The sequence below is a fragment of the Solanum pennellii genome, chromosome 8 (genome assembly GCF_001406875.1).
Source record: "Solanum pennellii chromosome 8, SPENNV200".
Classification (NCBI taxonomy): Eukaryota; Viridiplantae; Streptophyta; class Magnoliopsida; order Solanales; family Solanaceae; genus Solanum; species Solanum pennellii.
The window spans coordinates 27,820,159-27,839,680 of NC_028644.1; positions in this window are offsets into that span (position 1 = coordinate 27,820,159).

The following is a 19,522-nucleotide window of genomic DNA, read 5'->3' on the forward strand; positions in this document are numbered from 1 at the left end:
ATTTTAAAGTCATGCAATGCTAAGCTCAAAACAACCAATATCACTAGTTGACTGAGTCATTACACAATTCTGAACCACTTGAATCATCTAGTTGAGGGTGTAACATAGCGTATAAGTATTATAAGTTTTACATAGATTAATAAGGTCATTTGGAGTAATAATATGAATGAATGATGAAACATTTGGTAACCTCGAGGCTTACGTTTATCTTGTACTCCCTTTGTTCCTTTTTGCTTGTCCAATTTTAATAACTATTTTTTACAAATTAATACGCTCAAATTACACCCCCTAAAGAAGCATAAGTGATCATAACAAGTAAAGAACCCAAATTGTAGGTTGGGGTCGATCCCACGAGGAATATGGTCTAGACTTAAGTTTGATTTACAATTATCTTTGTTTAGACAATGTATTTTCGAAACAAGTAGTTAAAAAGGGGGGATTTGTATAACAATTCGTGAATTATATGAGCAATCAATTAGCAAAAGTAAACGTCGGATGTAATCAAGATGAGGAAGAAACTAGGGTGTATGTGTTACCCACAAGTTTATAATTCCGTAATCCTAGTAATAACAATTATTTCTTAGTGTATTACATGCAAAGCGATAAGTTATGTATCTCTAAATCCTTGGTCCGATATCTAGATATTTCACCCTGCGCCATGGTTTGGCTACGTGTACATAATTTACTAACTCTTACCATTACCTCATATTAGACTTCACAATGATGTATGACTTAGTTTTCACCCTCACACCAATCAACAATAATTGTATTAGATAGTATCACACTAAATTTATGTGAAGTATTCCTTTCTTATTTAACTACCTCCTTGGTCCGGCAAGTAGCAACAAGGCGAGTTCTAACATTGTCCATCGTTAAAAAGACTTCTAAATGAAAAAATTGTCAATGCATGTAAAAACACTACTTAGGAATTACTTAGTTACTGTTCGTACTTCGTTATTCATTTATGGTACCCACAACCCTAGTGTGTATTTAGTTACCCATACTAGAGAGAACACATTTCATAGTTTTAGTTGCAAGAATCATGAACTTACACAATACGAATGAAAAAAAAAAGAAATCCAACTTGAATTGCAAACCACAATCTTCAAAACAAAACCGGGAAAATAAATAAATTGCTCAAGTTGCAAAAATTTAAATCCTAGTAGAACTTGAGTAATAATGTCTAACCCCCAAAACCAGGTTTACATACCCTATTTATAGAAATCAAGTCCTAATTTAACAGGGAAACAAAAATAAGTATAGTTTGTTTAGGCACGCCTCTTCATTCCACGAGACTGACTCACAGACCGTAAATGTATCTACGATCCTTGAGTCCCTTCGATTATCCAGGACTTAGGGAATATTTTCAGCTTCCAAAAATCAACTTCTCTAAACAAAACGACGAAACACAACTACGGACCGTAGATCGATAATCTTTCTCCGTAGCTCCATACTTAGAAACTTTCACAACAGGTACTGGAACCTTCGTAGTCATATTCTACGGTTCAACAGTACGATTTGTAGACCAATATACGGACTATCAATGGTCGTCGTGGTTCCACACTAAGTCAAATTCCCTAATTCTCCTTCCATGTCGTGCCATGCTGATCTACAATCACCATCTACGAAACACCAATGGACCTATGATCCGTAGATCACCGTCGTAGATGCCCTTTTCTACAATTCCTTCCAGGTGTCTCTTTACTTCCACGTCTAAACCTCTTCCCTACAAAACATAATAAAAAAACATAAAAACCAATACAAAAAGGCCCTGGACACACACAATTCTTTAAGTGAAATGTATTAAATAAACTGTAAACTCATGGTATATCAACATCCTCAACTTAAATTCATTGTTTTTCCTCAAGCGACGCACTAAGACTCTAAACGACACTTGTATAGAAGCACACAATTCCAGCATATGCAACTACATGGCTATCCCTTCCATCTCTCCATTTTGAGTGTGAGTCATATCTCTCAGACTCGATAAGCTAACTCGTGCGCATCAAAAGATGACGATTATTGACCAATCAACATGTACCTTCACTATTTTACTATCACCAAGGCACCAATTCTCCGACAATATAACTACTGCCCTTACTTCAAACAAAATCCTCTTTTTTTTTTTTTTAAGTTTTCACATAACGAGTCTTATTTTGAGTACAAGTATTGATTCAACACTCACGCTTAGAAGTAAGCTCAAGTCACAGTAAGTGCTCAATACCATATGCTTGCCCTTATTTTCACTGCTTAGACTCTGGTAACTAGATTCTAAGATCACAAAGGACTTTCTTGGCTTGTAACGTAGGCTCAGGGTCAGGTGTGGTACTTTTGGGTACTTTTAATGACTTACTGCTCTCCTTGACATTACATTAGGCTTTCATACCTATTTTTTTCCTTTGTTTTAGACATCCTACCCCTTTCTCTTCTTTTGCTTGACTCTTTTCAACTATGGATGTGACCCTTTTTAAAGATTTTGTAGCTCTTTATTTTTCTCCTTTCTTATTTTTCTTGCATTTTCTTCTTTTCTTTCACTTTTATCAATTTTTTTCAAATTCTTTCACACAAAGTCACCTACTCTTCTTGTTTTAGCACCAACACATTCATACCCAGTTTTCTTTTGATGTTCCCTCATAGCCACCCTCAACTTATGGATTTTCCATTAGTTGAGGTACACAATATTCGATGTCAGATTAGGGACAAGTTTTGAGGTCACTATTGCATTAGCAACCCTCAACTTAAGCTTTTGTCCTAAGTCAAGGCGCACATTTTCAAGGAGGGAACGGGGCCAACACAGTAGATTATGGGAATGCGAGTTAGGGGATTTGAAAGAAGTGGTCTCATTAAGGCTCAAAGTATTTGGATCAAGGGGAACATTTATGCCATTTAGTTGGATTCATTTAGGCATTTAGTGGACTGTTTGAGAACAAGGGCCTACGATCACTTCCTAGACTCTAGAGTGGATTATCTTCGCAGGATTAACTGCGCAAGTTCTAAATTGGCACATACTGCTTGAATCATCAACACTTCCCACACATACTTGGCATATAGTTTCATTACCAAATTATCAGTTCACTCAGTTCAAGTTCTAGCTACGTCACGAAGTTGGTTCATTATCATGTCATATTCCGAGCCAACAGATTCAACTTATCATAACCTACAAATTTAAGCACATATCACACACATATTTTTTTATGGACGGCTGTCATTTTTTATAAGCCATCATGCTTGATTCTTTTTCACGCTTCTACACATACGGTCCTATCAAAAGAAATTAACAGTCTCTTGAGGAAAAAAACACAGGCAAGAAAACCCCAAGAGAGGATTATGAGTTGGGTTACTCAGACTTCACCCAAACATTCACAATCCTTTTACCCCACCCCTAACAAACAAGGTGCAATTGTCAACAATGCACAATAAAACAATAAAAGAATAATGGATTGGGTGAAGCACACTTGTGGTGCAAAGCGTCGAAGACCTATCAACAAGTGGGCGGGCTCTATTTCTCGGAGCACGCTAGATCAAAACTTGGGTCGCCTTTAGTAGAGTTCACATCTACAAGAATAACACCATCAGTAGTGATATCTTCCACTCTAACTGTACTATTAGTGGTAATCACATTACTCCTCAGGGGCATAGAACTCGATGCCAGTAGCAGCCTCGACTACCCTTCTTAGGCATATCTCCTCATCCACTATCGAGGCTCTCGTAGCGATCTCCACCTGCTTTCACTCCCTATTCCTATTTTTAGCATTATCACCACCTCAAAATAACGACCATAACGATGTCTCTTGCCACGAGCACGAGTGGGATCGGGCTGTTGCGCTGCATCCACTTTGAATAAGGCATCAAGAATGGTATCCTCAAACAACACTGTTGGTACATGCTCTGGCTCATCTGCACATCTAGAAAGGATGGCATCCATATAAGTCTCGAGACTAGCTAACTTCGTCTGGATAAAGGAAAAATCAGTGGTGGGAGCTGGTTGTGCCAGGACTCTCAGCTTACACGCATCTAGGCGCCTATGGATTGCTCGGATCTGCTGCTCAGTCTGCCTTTGCCACCCTTTTCTCAATTTGCTCCTCGGACTCTGCTATTGACTTTTGCATCCAAGGTTGGATGTGGTGTAGTAACGTGGTCATCTAAGCCTCTAATTTTTGTACTCTAGACAATGGGATCATAACAGCTCCCGATGGTGGCGTGGAGCTGGAAAAGATAAAGGCCCTACTAGCAGCCCGAGAAAAGGAGGTCGGGGCAGTATTAGTGTGGTCTGTTATAATGGGATCATCACCCTATGCCCGATTCACCATATCTTCAAGATCTGCACCCAAGGGAAGTACCTCAACCTGGTTATTTCTGAGAGGTGCCGTGACATTAGTTCATCACGAATAAGGCCGATATCCAATGTCCCAATCGGGTGGATAAACCTATCATAGTGACATATCCGCACTCCAAAATCTCTGCACAATTGAAAAATCAAATATGGGAAAGGGTAAGTAATGGAGGTATTGAAAGCCCTATAGTGAATTTCTACTAGTAGCATACGAGCAAAGTCAATCTACAGTCTAACTACTAATGCTACAACCACAAAGTCTTTGTCCCATGCGATTTGGTTGTCAATTTGGTGGGAGACACTTTGTTTCGCACTATTAACCAGAAGAACTTGGCCACAAAATTTAATGTGGCCTTCTGGATACCTAGCCCTGGTGCGGTGACCCACTCCGCACACTCGCCATCCACAACAACGTATGTTGGTAGCCATACTGTAACAATCTCTCGGTGCTCAACATTCATCTTAATAGCACCACTCTAAACTATGTCCCACATATAGTCAAACTCGGCGGTATCTAGTGCATATGTGTGACTGGTGTTAGGGCCATAGAGAAACCGACTGATGGTGGCATGTAAAATTTCCACTGGACAACCTTTAACCATGGTGGCAGTTAGAGGGTCCTGTCCTGTGGGCTTGGCCTTCTTGGGAATCATTCCTCGAAGAGTGGCAACATAGGAAGCATAAAACTCTTGCACAATCTCCTCACTGTATGTTCCAGGTTCCTAAGCCATCCGGTCGCACTTGTGGAGTTTGAACAACTGGTCTACCTCGGTATTGTATGCAAGCTCCCTATGAGGATTGTGAGCTCCTCAATGATTAATCGATTTATTTTTTTCCTATTTATTAAGCATCTTAGCATCACGATAGATCTACCACTATGCCTCAACACACCATCTATTTTGCTCACCGACTACCGGAGTTGGGTCACAAACCCCTGGTACCTGTGCTGATTCTGAGCTAGTTGCCTCATCAGACGAGGCTACTTGGTCATTATTCCCGAAACCAATGGCTGAATGCATGGCAGACTCTTAAGCGCGACCAAACTCATAGCCTGAAGCTGGGGTATACTCGGAACCGATGGTTGACCCATCCTCTGAGCTGGAAGTAACCCTAGTTGGTGAACCGATTAGTATGTGATCCTCATAAGACTGAGAGAGTGACGACATCGGGATTCAACTCCCAGGGGGTCCTCTAGCGGTTCGCGGTGTAGTGGTAGAGGTGCGTATGTTGGGAGGTACATATGTAGGATCCCTTTCCTCATCAGTGTACCTGTTTATCAACTTAAAATAGGGGCAAACGATTTGGATTTACCCCGTTTTGTGTAGGCAACTTTTTTCTTAGGTGCTATAGTACCCGTTGAAGAGTTATTAGTTCCAACACGATTTAACTACACACATTAATTAGTCAGTGGATAGATGGACCATAACATTGGTTCCATATGGAAACCACATATGCACTAAATAGTCTGTAGATTGATCTACAGACCGTAGTCCATGTATGTTGTTTCATAGTTAGTGATTTTTTATAGTGCATCCATCTACAAACCAGATGGATGGTTCGTAGATTGATCTACGGTCCGTAAACGGGGTCTTGTGGATGGGATTTGTGCCAGCTTTCAACCATGATTTCAATTTCAAGTCCACATGTATGACCATTTTTGACAAACATTGTAGTTTAACCGTGTATTACAACATTTAATCATGCTATTTCTTCATTCTCATGGTTCAAATTATACAATTTTAGTAATTATTTCAAACAGAATGTGGAACCCTAAGTCGAAACTTACATTTAGACTGTATAACACACAGTTTCAGGCAATATAACTACACAAAATCACTATCCGTCGTCCCAATGATGGTTTTAAGTTAGTTTTTTAGCTTGATTTATCATTTATTAAACACCCAAGGTCAAGTTCTGACTCCTGACTTTCTATATTAAATCTATGAACCAAAATTCAAAGTGAGGGAAAGTATATTACCTTACTAGTATTGAGAAGTGAAGTGATTGTGTGGAGACAAAAACTCTACAATACCAAAACTAACTGCCTAGTTGCAGTGAGCCCGAACATCAAAATTTTTGGAGGTGGGAGTTGAGAGAATTTGGGGGAGATGATGTGGGGTGTTTTCTGGGGAAGGAATAGGAATAGATTGGAAATGGAATGTGAGGGATTTAAGGGTGAGTTTGGAATGATTTAGGGGATTTGAAGTAGTTTGAAACTGTTGTGGGGGAAAAATGAAGGAAGAGGGAAAGAATTTGAAAGTGGGATTTTTAAATAGAGAAGTTAAGGTCGGGTAAGGCAACTAGGGTTTGGACTTACGAGACCCCGCTGACGGTCCGTAGGTCGATCTACGGTCTGTAGATTGGGACCATAGATTACTCTTTGACTTGGAAAAATTAGGGACTTACCTGGGATCTGTGGACGACATTCACGGTCCGAGGAATGATTGACGGACTGCCAATGGGGTCCGTAAACCTCTGCACCAGAAAATTTTTCTATCGATATTGCCTTGCGCACCTGCACAAGTACCAACCATTAGGCCTTTCTCTTTACATTTTCTGGAAGCTTTTTTTTATACACGGACTTTATGCTCTATAACTAGCCAACACTAACACAAGAATTTAATGTATTTAAATACTTGAATACAGAAAGATAATTAATCCTAGAAACTACTCAACGTAAACTAAAACTTATAGTTCGCTAGATTATACATCTTGGCTTGCCTCCCAAATAACAGTTGATTTAACATTGCGGCACGACGCATGACTCTTTATTACTCAGACTTCATCAATATAGTAGGCCTCGACAACCTGTTGCACACTCTCAACGTTTCCTAGATAGATCTTGATTCTTTGACTATTCACCATGAATCTTGTTCCTTCACTATTTTCCAGCTCAACCGCTCCATGGGGAAGCACCTTTGTGAGTAAAATGGCCCTGCCCATTTTGATTTGAGTTTCCCCATAAACAAGCACAACCTAGAGTTGATAGAATCACAAGATCACCTACAATAAATTCACGCTTTTCAATCCGTTGATCATGATACCTCTTAATCTTTTCTTTGTACAAGGCTGAACTTTCATAAGGTTTTAAGCGCCAGTCCTCAAGCGTGTTTAAGTCATTCATTCTTTGGTCGGATGCGACATTCTAATCAAAGTTCAACTTCTTCATGGCATGCATAGTTGTATGCTCTAGCTCTACTGGTAAATAACAAGCCTTCCTATATATCAGTTGGTATGGAGACATGCCTACGAGAATACTGTATGCAGTGTTGTACGCCCATAGCGCATCATCAAGCTTCCTTGACCAATCCTAATTATTAGCATTCACAGTCTTTGCTAAAATGTGTTTGATTTCTCTGTAGGACACTTCAACTTGTCCACTAGTTTGTGGATGGTAAGGGGTAGTTATGTTGTGGTGGCCACCAAATTTCTCAAGAAGCGCTTTGAACAACTTGTTACAGAAGCGTGAACCTCCATAGCTAATAATCACCCTTGGTGTACCACATCCGGAGAAAACATTCTTCTTCAAGAATACAGTGACACTCTTTCCTTTGTTATTAAGGAGCGTGATTGCTTCTACCTATTGTGACACATAATTAACCGCAACAAGAATATAGTACTTCCTATGAGAACTCATAAAAGGTCCCATAAAATTGATGCCCCATACATCAAATTGTTCGATCACCAATATAAGATTCATGGGATGTTCTTTCCTATTTGAAATCTCACCTTCTCTTTGGCAACGATCACATGACTTAGTGAAATCATGAGCATCTTGGTTGATGGTCAGCCAATAGGAACCACATTGCAAAATCTTATGCGCCGTCCGGATACTACTATGATGCCCACCTACGGGCGATGAATGCCATGCCTCAAGCGCACTCAACATCTCAACCTCGGGCACACAACGATGGATGGTTCCATCACCACAACTACGATACAGGTAAGCCTCATCCCAAAAGAACTTCTTTACATCATGCATAAACTTCTTCCTTTGGTGAAAAGACAAGTCCGGGGGCACCAAATTGCTTCCAAAATAATTGGCAAAGTCTAAACACCACAAAATGAGATCATGAAGGCAGCCAATACCTGTTCATCTGGAAAAAACTATCAATCTGGACATCATTAATTTCAGCTTTATCACCAAGCTTGAGCATATCATCTTCCTCTAATTTGGACAAGTGTCCGACCACTTGATTTTCGGTCCCCATTCTATCTTTTACAACAAAATCAAACTCCTTCAGCAACAACACCATCTAATCAGCCTATGTTTTGCTTATTTTTTCACCATTAAATACCTTAATGCAAAATGGTCAGTATGAAATATGACCTTAGTACCAAGCAAGTAGGACTGAAATTTCTCAAAGGCGAACAACACTGCAAGAAGCTCTTGTTCGTTCACTGTATAATTCTTTTGGGCTACATTTAGGGCCTTGCCAACATAGTAAATAGGATGGAGAATTTTGTCTCTCTTCTGTCCTAATACCACACCAAGTGTAACTCCATTTGCATCACACGTTACCTCAAACGTTTACCCCAATCCGGTGAAATAATAATAGGCACAGAGACTAACTTCTCCTTCAACTCTCCAAATGTTTTCAGACAAGCATCATCAAAATAGAACTTATACTCCTTCTCAAGTAGTTTGCACAATGAATTTGCAATTTTTGAAAAATCCTTTATAAAGCTTCTATAAAAACCAGCACGCCCAAGAAAACTTCTAACACGCTTTAAAGAGTTGGGTGGTGGAAGCTTTTCTATCTCCTCGACTTTAGCTCTATCAACCTCAACACCCTTTTCCGGGATCTTGTGACGCAACACTATACCTTCCTTCACCATAAAGTTACACTTCTCCTAATTTAGCACCAAATTACAATCTTCACATCATTTGATTACCTCGGCTAGATGATCCAGAAAACAATCAAAGGAGTCACATACAACAGAGAAATCATCCATGATCACCTCAATAGTGTCCTCCACTATATCAGAGAATATCAACATCATTCAACGGTGGAAGGTTGTTGGGGCATTGCACAACCCAAATGGCATCCGTTTGAATGCAAAAGTCCCATAAGGGAAAGTAAAGGTGGTCTTCTCTTGGTCATCCGGAGCTATATATATTATTTTAGACCGAATAACCATCAAGAAAACAATACTAACCCTTATCTATAAGTCTATCTAATATCTGATCCATGAATGACACAGGAAAATGATCTTTTTTTGTCCAAGCGTTCAACTTTCAGTAATCCAAACAAACTCTCCATTAAGTAACAGGGTGAATTAGAACAAGCTCGTTTCTTTCATTAGGAACCACAATCATACCACCCTTTTAGGTACACACTGAACAGGACACGCCCAACTACTATCTTCTATAGGATAAATGACTCCAATATCCAATCATTTGATGATATTCTTTTTAACTACTTGCATAGGTGGATTTAACCTTCTTTGGTGCTCAATACTAGGCTTATGATCTGACATGAGTTAGATTTTATGAGAACAAATACCGGGAGGTATCCCTATAATATCCGCAATGGTCCATCCAATAGCTATTTTGAACCTCTTCAACACATTAACCAAACATTCTACTTGTCTCATATTCAAATCTGCCGCAATGATAACCAGTAGCGTCTAGTCACTACCCAAGAACATATACCTCAAATGAGGTGGTAGAGCCTTAAGCTCCAATTTCAGTGCTTCCTTGTGGGTGGGGTTTTACGATTCTTTATGTCTAACTCCAATCTCTTGGGTTTTGACCGATATTCAAATCTATTAAATGCAACTACCAACTCATCAAAATCTTTAATACCATAACTCTTGAAGTTCATCATAACAATTGTTAGTGAATCAATATCCAACCTCTCTCCGATTTGCACTTCAGGCACATTTTCAACTCTATAGGTTATCGTGAAAACCGATTGGACTTCATCACTTTGCTTCATGGACCTGCAAATGTTGAATATAGCTTCCTCATTATTCAGTCTGAACTTCATCTTCCCTTTTTCCATATCTACCAAAGTGCGTCCAGTGGTAAGGAATGGTCTCCCATTAATGATGGGAACCTCAAAATCAACCTTACAATAAAAAATTACAAAATCCTCCGGAAAGATGAATTACTCAACCTTCACTAAAACATCGTGGAGTACTGCAATGGGCCTCTTTAAAATCCGATCATCCGTCAGTAGCCACATCGTAGTAGGCTTTTGATCCCCTAGACCCAATATCTTATAAATAGACAAGGGAATGAGGTTCAAGCTAGAACCAATATCACATAATGCCTTAGCAAAATGTAACAACCCCATCGTAGGTGGAATGGTAAAGCGCCAGGGTTCTCCTTCTTTTGCATCAAGGACCTTGTAGCAATGGCACTACAATGCTGAAATCTATCATCATCTTCAAAAGTTTTTGTCATCTTCTTTGTCACCATGTCTTTCATGAATTTCGCATACCCAGACATTTGCTCCAAAGCTTCTATCAAAGGGACATTAATGGAAAGCTGCTTCTACATACTTATAAAGCTGCAATATTTGATTTCTTAAGTATTCTTTGCTAACATCTATGGGAAGGGAGGTGGAGGTATAGGTATAAGAACAACTTTCTGAGTTACTTCCGCCTCCTTGTCTGTCGTATTCTCGGACTCTCCCCTAACCTCTACCACCTCATTATCTTTTCTAGTATCAGTCTCCATCCCAAACGACATCAGTGGATCAATGGTTTTCTTATCCCCTCAAGTAGTTACCTCCATATAATGTCCATCATTCTTTGGATTCTGGATGGTGTTGCTAGGAAGCGTGCTAGGTTACCGTGGTTTCACTGTGGTCGACAAATGATTCATCTGTAGCTCAACATGCTTGATTAATACTGCGTCGGCATCAAGTTTTTGACAAATACCAGTTAAGTCATTTCTCATCTCTTTCACATTCTCATCAGTTGCATCAAACTGCCTCATCATCTTTTGCGTCATATCCTCATTACGCACCATATTACCTCCAACATCCCTAGGTGCTGTTTCCTGTTTTGAGGGGGTACATAAGGTCCAACTTGAGCGTTTCTGTTGTTATAGCAGTTCTGATTGTAATTAATATCACGATTGTAATTCCAATCTGGACATATTGATCCTCTCAGTTGTAGTTGGCATAGTTCTGACCTTGGTTTCCTTAACCGAGGCGCAAATTATCTAGATTGGAACCTTGGGCATTTGGTTGGAAATCCCCCGTTTGATTATTCAGAGTATAAACATCCTCTTCATAGTAATACTCATGTCCCGATGGTGGAGCCCTAGTCAAATATTTCACTGCATTTACCTTCTCTTTCCTCCAATCACATGCTTTAACACCAACCAAGTTCGATCCTCATATGCGCCATTTCCTCGCACATCTCATCTGAGGGATGATTGTTTGTAGCATGGATTACAAATGTGCTCCTTCCAGTGTCTTGATTTTCTAGTGCTCTAAGCTTTGTTATTTCGAGATATATTCTCTATTTTCTCCGAGATCTGTGTCCATGTGCATTTACCATAAGAACCTCTTGTGATCGTATAAAGTATTGCCTTACCATTATCATCTTTTTCCCGATAGAAATACTTCTTAAGCGGCTCACCATCAATGTGTTGATTCAGGACACCTCTCATGAAGGCAGCGAACCTTTCCCAAGAACTGCTCATAGGTTCTGCAGGTGGTGCCACAAAGTTGTTGAGTTTATCCTTCTTATTCAGCTTCTTGGACAGTGGAAAGAACCTTGCTAAGAACGCCTATGTAAACTGGTCCCATACATATATTGGTTGTAAGGAGTTCATTGAACCACATAAACAACATCCAGTCAATGATAGTGGTAATACCCGCAACCCAATAATGTTCATATCCCAATCCGCTCGCCCGATGGAACTTTTGTAGACATGATTGAGTTTGGAGATGTGAGCATGTGGATCATTATCTAGAAAACCCTCAAATAAACCTCTCGTTCAAGCATCTGCAGTAAACTATTAGTCACCATAAATTTATGCCCCGGAGGTAGAGGCAGTAGAACATAAAGTCCATCAGATTCAACAATATTTAGGTTGGCTCTAAATTGGTCATGTGGTTGTGGCCCTAATGGATCCTATACCCTCAGTGCATCTCCCAATCTATTGTCAACTGGATCCTGATTGTTCACATCAACAACCCTTTGGTGTAGCAACCTATCACCGACACCTAAATTTCCTCCGAGAGGAACGATAGCAACTCCTAAATTATTCATCCTCCGCAGTGCTCTGTCAAGTTCTGGATCGTATAGAGTGAGTGGTTCTCCTTGGCTCTGTGTACTTGGCATTCATTAAAGTAAGAACCCGAGAGAAGCAAAAATGAAAAGAAAGAGTAAAATTATGAAATATTTGGCTAAAGTTCAACAATGTAGTCAAACTTAATATAAAAGCCGTATTCACTGGTAGCAGCTCCAAAATTTGATACACTCAAATTACACCTCCCTAAAGAAGAAAAAGCGATCGTTATTAAGTAAAGAATCCAACTTGTAGGTTGGGGTCAATCCATGAGAAATATGGTCTAGACTTAAGTTAGATTTACAATTATCTTTGTTTAGCCAAAGTATTTCGGAAACAAGTAATTAAAAAAGGGGGATTAGTGTAACAAATTCGTGAAATTATATGAGTAATCAATTTGCAAAAGTTAATGTCGAATGTTATCAAGATGAGAGAGAAACTAGGGCATATGTGTTCCCATAAGCTTATGACTCCATAATCCTAATAATAACAATTCTTTCCTAGTGTGTTATATGCAAAGCGATAAGTTATGTGTTTCTAAATCCTTGGTTTGACATCTAGAGAAGTTCACCCCGCACCTTGGTCCGGCTACGTGTGTATAATTTACTAACTCTTACCATTATCTCATATTAGACTTCACATCGATGTATGGCTTAGTTTTCACCCTCGCACCAATCGATAACAATTCTATTAGATAGTATCTCACTAAGTATATATTGATAATTCTTTTCTTTTTAACTACCTCATTAGTCCGGTAAGTAGCAACAGTGCGAGTTCTAACATTGACCACAGTTAAAAGACTTCTAAACAAAAAATTATCAATGCATGCAAAAATACTATTTAGGAATTACTTAGTTACTATTCATACTTCGTTACTCGCTCATGGTTCTCAAAACCCTAGTTTTGGATTTAGTTACCCATTGTATAAAGAACACATTCATAGTTTTAGTTGCAAGAATCATGAACTTACGCAATACAAATGAGAAAAACCAATCTTCAAAACAAAATCCGAAAAATCAATAAATTTCTCAAGTTGCAAAAAATTAACTCCCAACTCAAAATTAGAACTCAAGTAAATATGTCTAACCTCCAAAATGAGGTTTACATACCATATTTATAGAAAACAAGTACTAACTTAACTGGAAACAAAAATAAGGAAAGTTTATTCAAGCACGTGTGTTTGTTCTACGAGACTGACTCACGGACCGTTAATGGATCTACGGTCCGTGAGTCTTTTCCATTTGCTAGGACTTATAGAGTACTTTTAGCTTCCAAAAATCAACTTCTCTGAAACAAACGATGGAACACCAGTACGGACCGTAGATCGATCTATGGTTCGTCGATCCCTCTCCATTGCTCCATACTTAGAATTTTTCACAAATTAGGAACTGGAACCTTCGCAATCTCATTCCACAGTTTAGTAGCACGATCCGTAGATCAATCTATGGACTGTCAATGGTCGTCGTGGTTCCACACTTAGTCAGATTCCTTGATTATCCTTCCATGTCTTGCCTTGCTGATCTACAATCACCATCTATGGAACGTCAATGGACCCGTGGTCCGTAGATCACCTCCATAGATGCCTTTTGCTGCAATTTCTTTTAGCTATCTCTTTAGTTCCGTGCCTAAACATATTCCCTGAAAAATATGATAAAAACACATAAAAACCAATACAAGAAGGCCCTGGACACACGCAATTCTTTAAGTGAAATAAATTAAAAGTACCGTAAGCTCACAGTATAATCATGAAAAAAATAATATTTTTTTTACCTACTACACCTTCAAATTATTTAGAGAGTTAATGTTTTTGATAAAGGTAAAACCTTTTCAGTGAGTAGATTGATTTTAGAATTCTGTCAATATATAGAGGAATAAAATCACTATGTCAATTATTATTTTCTTAATAGGTGTGCCAAATAAAAAAAATAAACAAATAAATAGGAACAGAGCGAGTACCAAATTGAAACTTTCATGACTTTTAAATATTGATCTCAGCACTCAAAGCGGTTATATACAACAAAAAAAAAATGAACTAAAAGTAAGGACCATCGTGAACTTGCATAACATCGGAGTAACTTTGCTATGTTTTCATGAAACTCAGTCAATGAAAAAAATTTCCTCATATATTCATGAAAATTATTTCATAACTTTTTAGATTCAGTTTCCAATTTTCCATATCAAAACTGTCCTTACACATAGGGTCTATTTGGAAAGCCAGAAGGTAAGTGGAGTTGGTGTAATTACAAGGATAGTAATATTAGTCTAGTAATTACACTTATTTATTTGTTAGCCACAACGTAATTACAGTGTAATTATAATTGTACCGTTTGGTTGCACCAATATAATAATAAGGTAAAAAAAATATAAGTGTACTATTTGGTTGCACAGGTTAATATATATGTAGTGTCTTTTGTAAATATAAATGAATATTATAAAAATAATTAATTTATATGTTAATTTAGTATCTTTAATTAAATTAATTATAAAAACTAAAAGTGCAAAATTTCTATGAAAATCTTGAAATGAATATTTGACAAAAAGTTTAATACTGTGAATATAATGTCATAAAATTATAAAAAAATTTGACAAAAGTATAATAAATCAAGTCTAACTAACATTAAATTTCAATATAAAATATCAAGTCAATACTCCTTAAATCAATGAAATTGAAAATATAACATAAGTTTTAACTTCAAATTAAAAAAAATTAACATAATACTTTGATGTTAATTTCAATCTACCATATTGTTTGAAAGAAAAGGAAAATATAAGTTCATAACCTTATTCAACAACGTATTTTACTTTAATTCAAAAATTAGAATGCTAACAATATTTTACTAATGATTCTTTGTAAAGATAATACGAAAAATTGCATGACACTATATGAAATAAAGGTTGGGAATGAGAAGGAAATAAAATATAAAATACTTTTTTTTAGAAAATATTAAAATAACAATAATTAAAAGGAATTTAAAATAACTTAGAAGGAAAAATTAAAAAAAATAAGAATTTAAAATATAACCAACATATAATTACCTCATAAAATAGTTATCAACATTTCACAACCTTTGATGTGAATTAGAGGAGTTATTTACGCGTGTTAATTGTACCTCATCACCTGCTAACCAAGTAACTAAATGACAATTCAAACATACTAAATAATACAATTATACTTAATTACACGAAACTTAATTATCAGAATGAGTTCCGCCTAAAAAATAACATATCAAAAAACAGAAATATATGGGTACCTTTGCATTTTTCAGACTGCTGTCTTGAGTCAAATGAAATATGGGACACCACCTATTATTAAAAATCCAAAAAATCAAATTGTTTTCCTTGAAAAAAATTGGTCCGCATTTGTCAACAGTTATACAGACAAATTTAATTTCTTGAATTGTTCGCTATACGTGCCACTTGTTTGAGTCATTATCCGAGTTAACCACTAATTAATAATTTAAAATAATTATGTTCGTATCAATGTAGCTAAAGGTGTTCGTAGGTCAGTTTGAATCAATCAATGATTAAAATTAAAATTCAACAATTTAATAGATTATTAACTTATAAATCAAAATTAAATTAAGTTATTTGTTTTCGATTTTGATTTGATTTAGTTGTTATCAATTTTGCTTCTGTTTTTCTTACTTTTTAGTGTTTTTAATTGAAGAGCAATTTATTTAATTGAAGTGTAAGCGGTCCCATTTGGCCATAGATTTCCTAAGAAATATTTAGAGAAAAATTTGACAAATAGCGTTTGTCCATACAATTTTCCATTATTTGAAAAATATTTTTAGCAAATATCCAAATTCCCAAATACTAATTTTTTCGAGTATTTGAGTCAAATCTCATTATTTGGAATCTTTTAAAAATTGAAATTTTACACTAATTTTTTATCTTTTACAAAAACACCCTCTATAGTAGTTGTTTGCGTAGAATCACAATTTTTTTTACTTGAACACCGAGTAGTGATGAAATATTAAATGAATATGAAAGTGATTTCATGGTTGTTAATAGAAATGATGAACAATCACCTTAAGATAAAAAAATCATGTACTTTGTCTACTACACGATGTATGCATTGATATTTGTTTCACTCACTCCAAACTACCACATTGCTCCAATGTCATGGACACTTCATGTTATTTATTGCAACTAAGATCCAATTGACTTGTAATACAAACTTATGGTTAGTTTGGATAGTTTTTAAAACTCATAAGTATAACTCATACTTTTCTAAAAAAGTGAAATATGTTTTCCAAATACCATGGCTAAACACATGGTGAAATCTCACTCAAGTTTTCACTCAAAAAATATTTTAAAATATATGATCAAACGCTAGCTTAGTGTTATTTCAAAAGATGCATTAAAATGAAGTGGGACACATGAATATTCAAAAAATATTATCAAAAAAGGATGGTGGGACACAGAGCTTGTAGCTCACTCCTTCATATCATTAAAGGGTCATTACAAGAAAACATGAAATTAATTTCGTTATTTTGTTAGTCATTTTCAACTAATAACGTTGACATTCTCAATTGGTAGGCTAATTCATTCTTTTTGTAATGTCAATCCATAAGTTAAATCAATCAATGAAATACATCGATATTTTTGCAAGCAGTAGTACTAAATGTCTAAAATTTAATAAATATTAAATAATTGATATAATAATATTATATCAATAAAAATTATTTAAGCCAAATTGTAACGACCCGAAGTGTAGTTATTACAAAAAAGCAAAACATCAGAAAAATACTCGGGCCATTGTACCGCCAGGGCGGGATAGATGCCGCTAGGACAACACTAGCCTCCATAGTGGGATAGGCAAGGTAGAATATAAATAGCGCGAAGTCTTATTTTCTCTTTCTTCCAAAACACCTAAAAGAGACAAGAAACAACCCAAAAACCCTCCAAAAGATGCTATAGGATATGTAAGGAAGGAGGAAGATATTTATAGCATAAGGATATCGATAACTTGTGGATTCTTGGCCAAATTCATCATCTTATCATTCGAAAAACTAGAATTGGGTGTAACGCCCCAAAACGAACAAAGGTGAAATAGAGTCTCACGAGTGTTTCTTGAGTTAATTTTGTTTTAAAATTAGTTAATTTAGTGTTCTTATTCAGTGTGTGAAGTTTTTTTATGTTTGGAGGTCAAACGTTCAAGAACGTCCATGACGTTCGGAAGGTGGGCCTTAGAAAGTGTTCTTGCGTCTTGTTGTGTTTGAGTGAGTTTTACGTGTTCGTTTTGCTTAAGAATGATGTGAGGTGTTCCTAAGAGCTATAAGAATTATATTAGGGGTTTAATATCCGGGCACGACCCCACCTAGGAGCAAAAAGGGGCCCTAGATGAAGGGTCCAAGACTTGGACAAAATTGCTAAGACCGTTGCTTAATCAATGAGGCAGTCTACTGGGCGTAGGCCCATCAACGCCCCGTAGCGTGGGGGGCATCGTCCAATACTTAGTGGGAAGTCTAGATCCCTATGAAAGCAGTCTCGAAAGCCATCGACGCCCAGCAGCATGGGCCGTCGATCAACGACGCCCAGTAGCTTGGGTGGTCGATTGGCACTTGCTAAAGCTACTGCACATTTGCTACCTACTTGGGGTGTTTTGTGTAAATTAAACCCAAGTCTTTTAGGACCCTAGGCTGATATTTTTAGGGTTTTTAATTATATTAAGTTAGTTTTAATCCCTAGACCTTGACAAGACCCCTCACTTCATATATTCAGACTCCCTGTCTTAAGAAAACTCTCTCAAAGTCAACATTGGATCTAAGACTCAAGGAGGGAAACAAGGGCTGGTTTGGACGTTTATATTCATAAAACATTAGTGGGTTTCCTTCTCTTTGAGGTACGGTTATAATCCTTGAACCCTCTTCCATTCAAGGAGTCATTTCTAAAAGATTTCAAAAAGGGTTTTCAAACTCTATTTCCTTCTATCTTTGATTTTAAGCATGAGTCCTCTTGTAAAAGTGTTCTAATGATATAACTATGTTTAGTATTGTATGAATTGATGATTTTCATGTTAAAAACCTCATGAACTAATGTATATGCATGTTTCAAACTATTACCTTAAGAAATAGGTTAAATGAGCATGTTTGGGTAAGGTATGAACTTTGGTTTTTCTAATGTTGATTGTTTGGTTTAGCTAATTCCCTAAGGGCTTTATTATGATGAAATATTGAGAAATTGATTATAGTGTATGATGGCTTGGTTAAATGGTGAGTTTCCTATATTGTATAGTTCTTATGATGAATTGCTTTTGAGTGGTATGGTCCACCTTCTTGGTGGCGGTGTTTATTTGATGAACTTGATATTACTTAGTATGTTTTGTGAGTGTGTCTTTGAAAGACTACTATATGAAATGAAGTGATATTGAAGACAAGTCTTGTCTTGTGTTTTGTGAAGTTGAATAGCATGTGCGGCTTAGCTTATGCTTAGGTAGAGTATATGACTTATGAAACATGTAAAGTGTGTAAATTTGATGAATGTAGGACTAAAGCATGTATAGAATCTAAGGTTCGTGAAATTATGTTTATATACAAGATGTGCTCACAAGTACTCACACACACTTAAATGAATGTATGATGTTAATTTGAGTAAATAGAGGAGTTTTGAGGTGAACATTCTTCGTGATTTGAGATGAAGTGTTTATTAGCAACCTCACTACATCTAAGAGCTTTCTAAGATAGGTTGGATAATGAATGGCCTTCGTGAGTTGAGATGTGGTGTTCACTAGCTATCCTTAACCTATATTTCAAAGTGTTTATTATCCGTGGGGGTTATGTCTAGCACCGAGAGGATATGAAGAAGAGGTGGTTACACTCCGTGAGTTGAGATGTTGTATTCCAATGTACCTCTTGAGATGAGTACTCCTAGTAAGTAGAGAATGAGTTACTTAGTAGCAATCTTCTTATCCCTTAACTATGCGCCCGTAT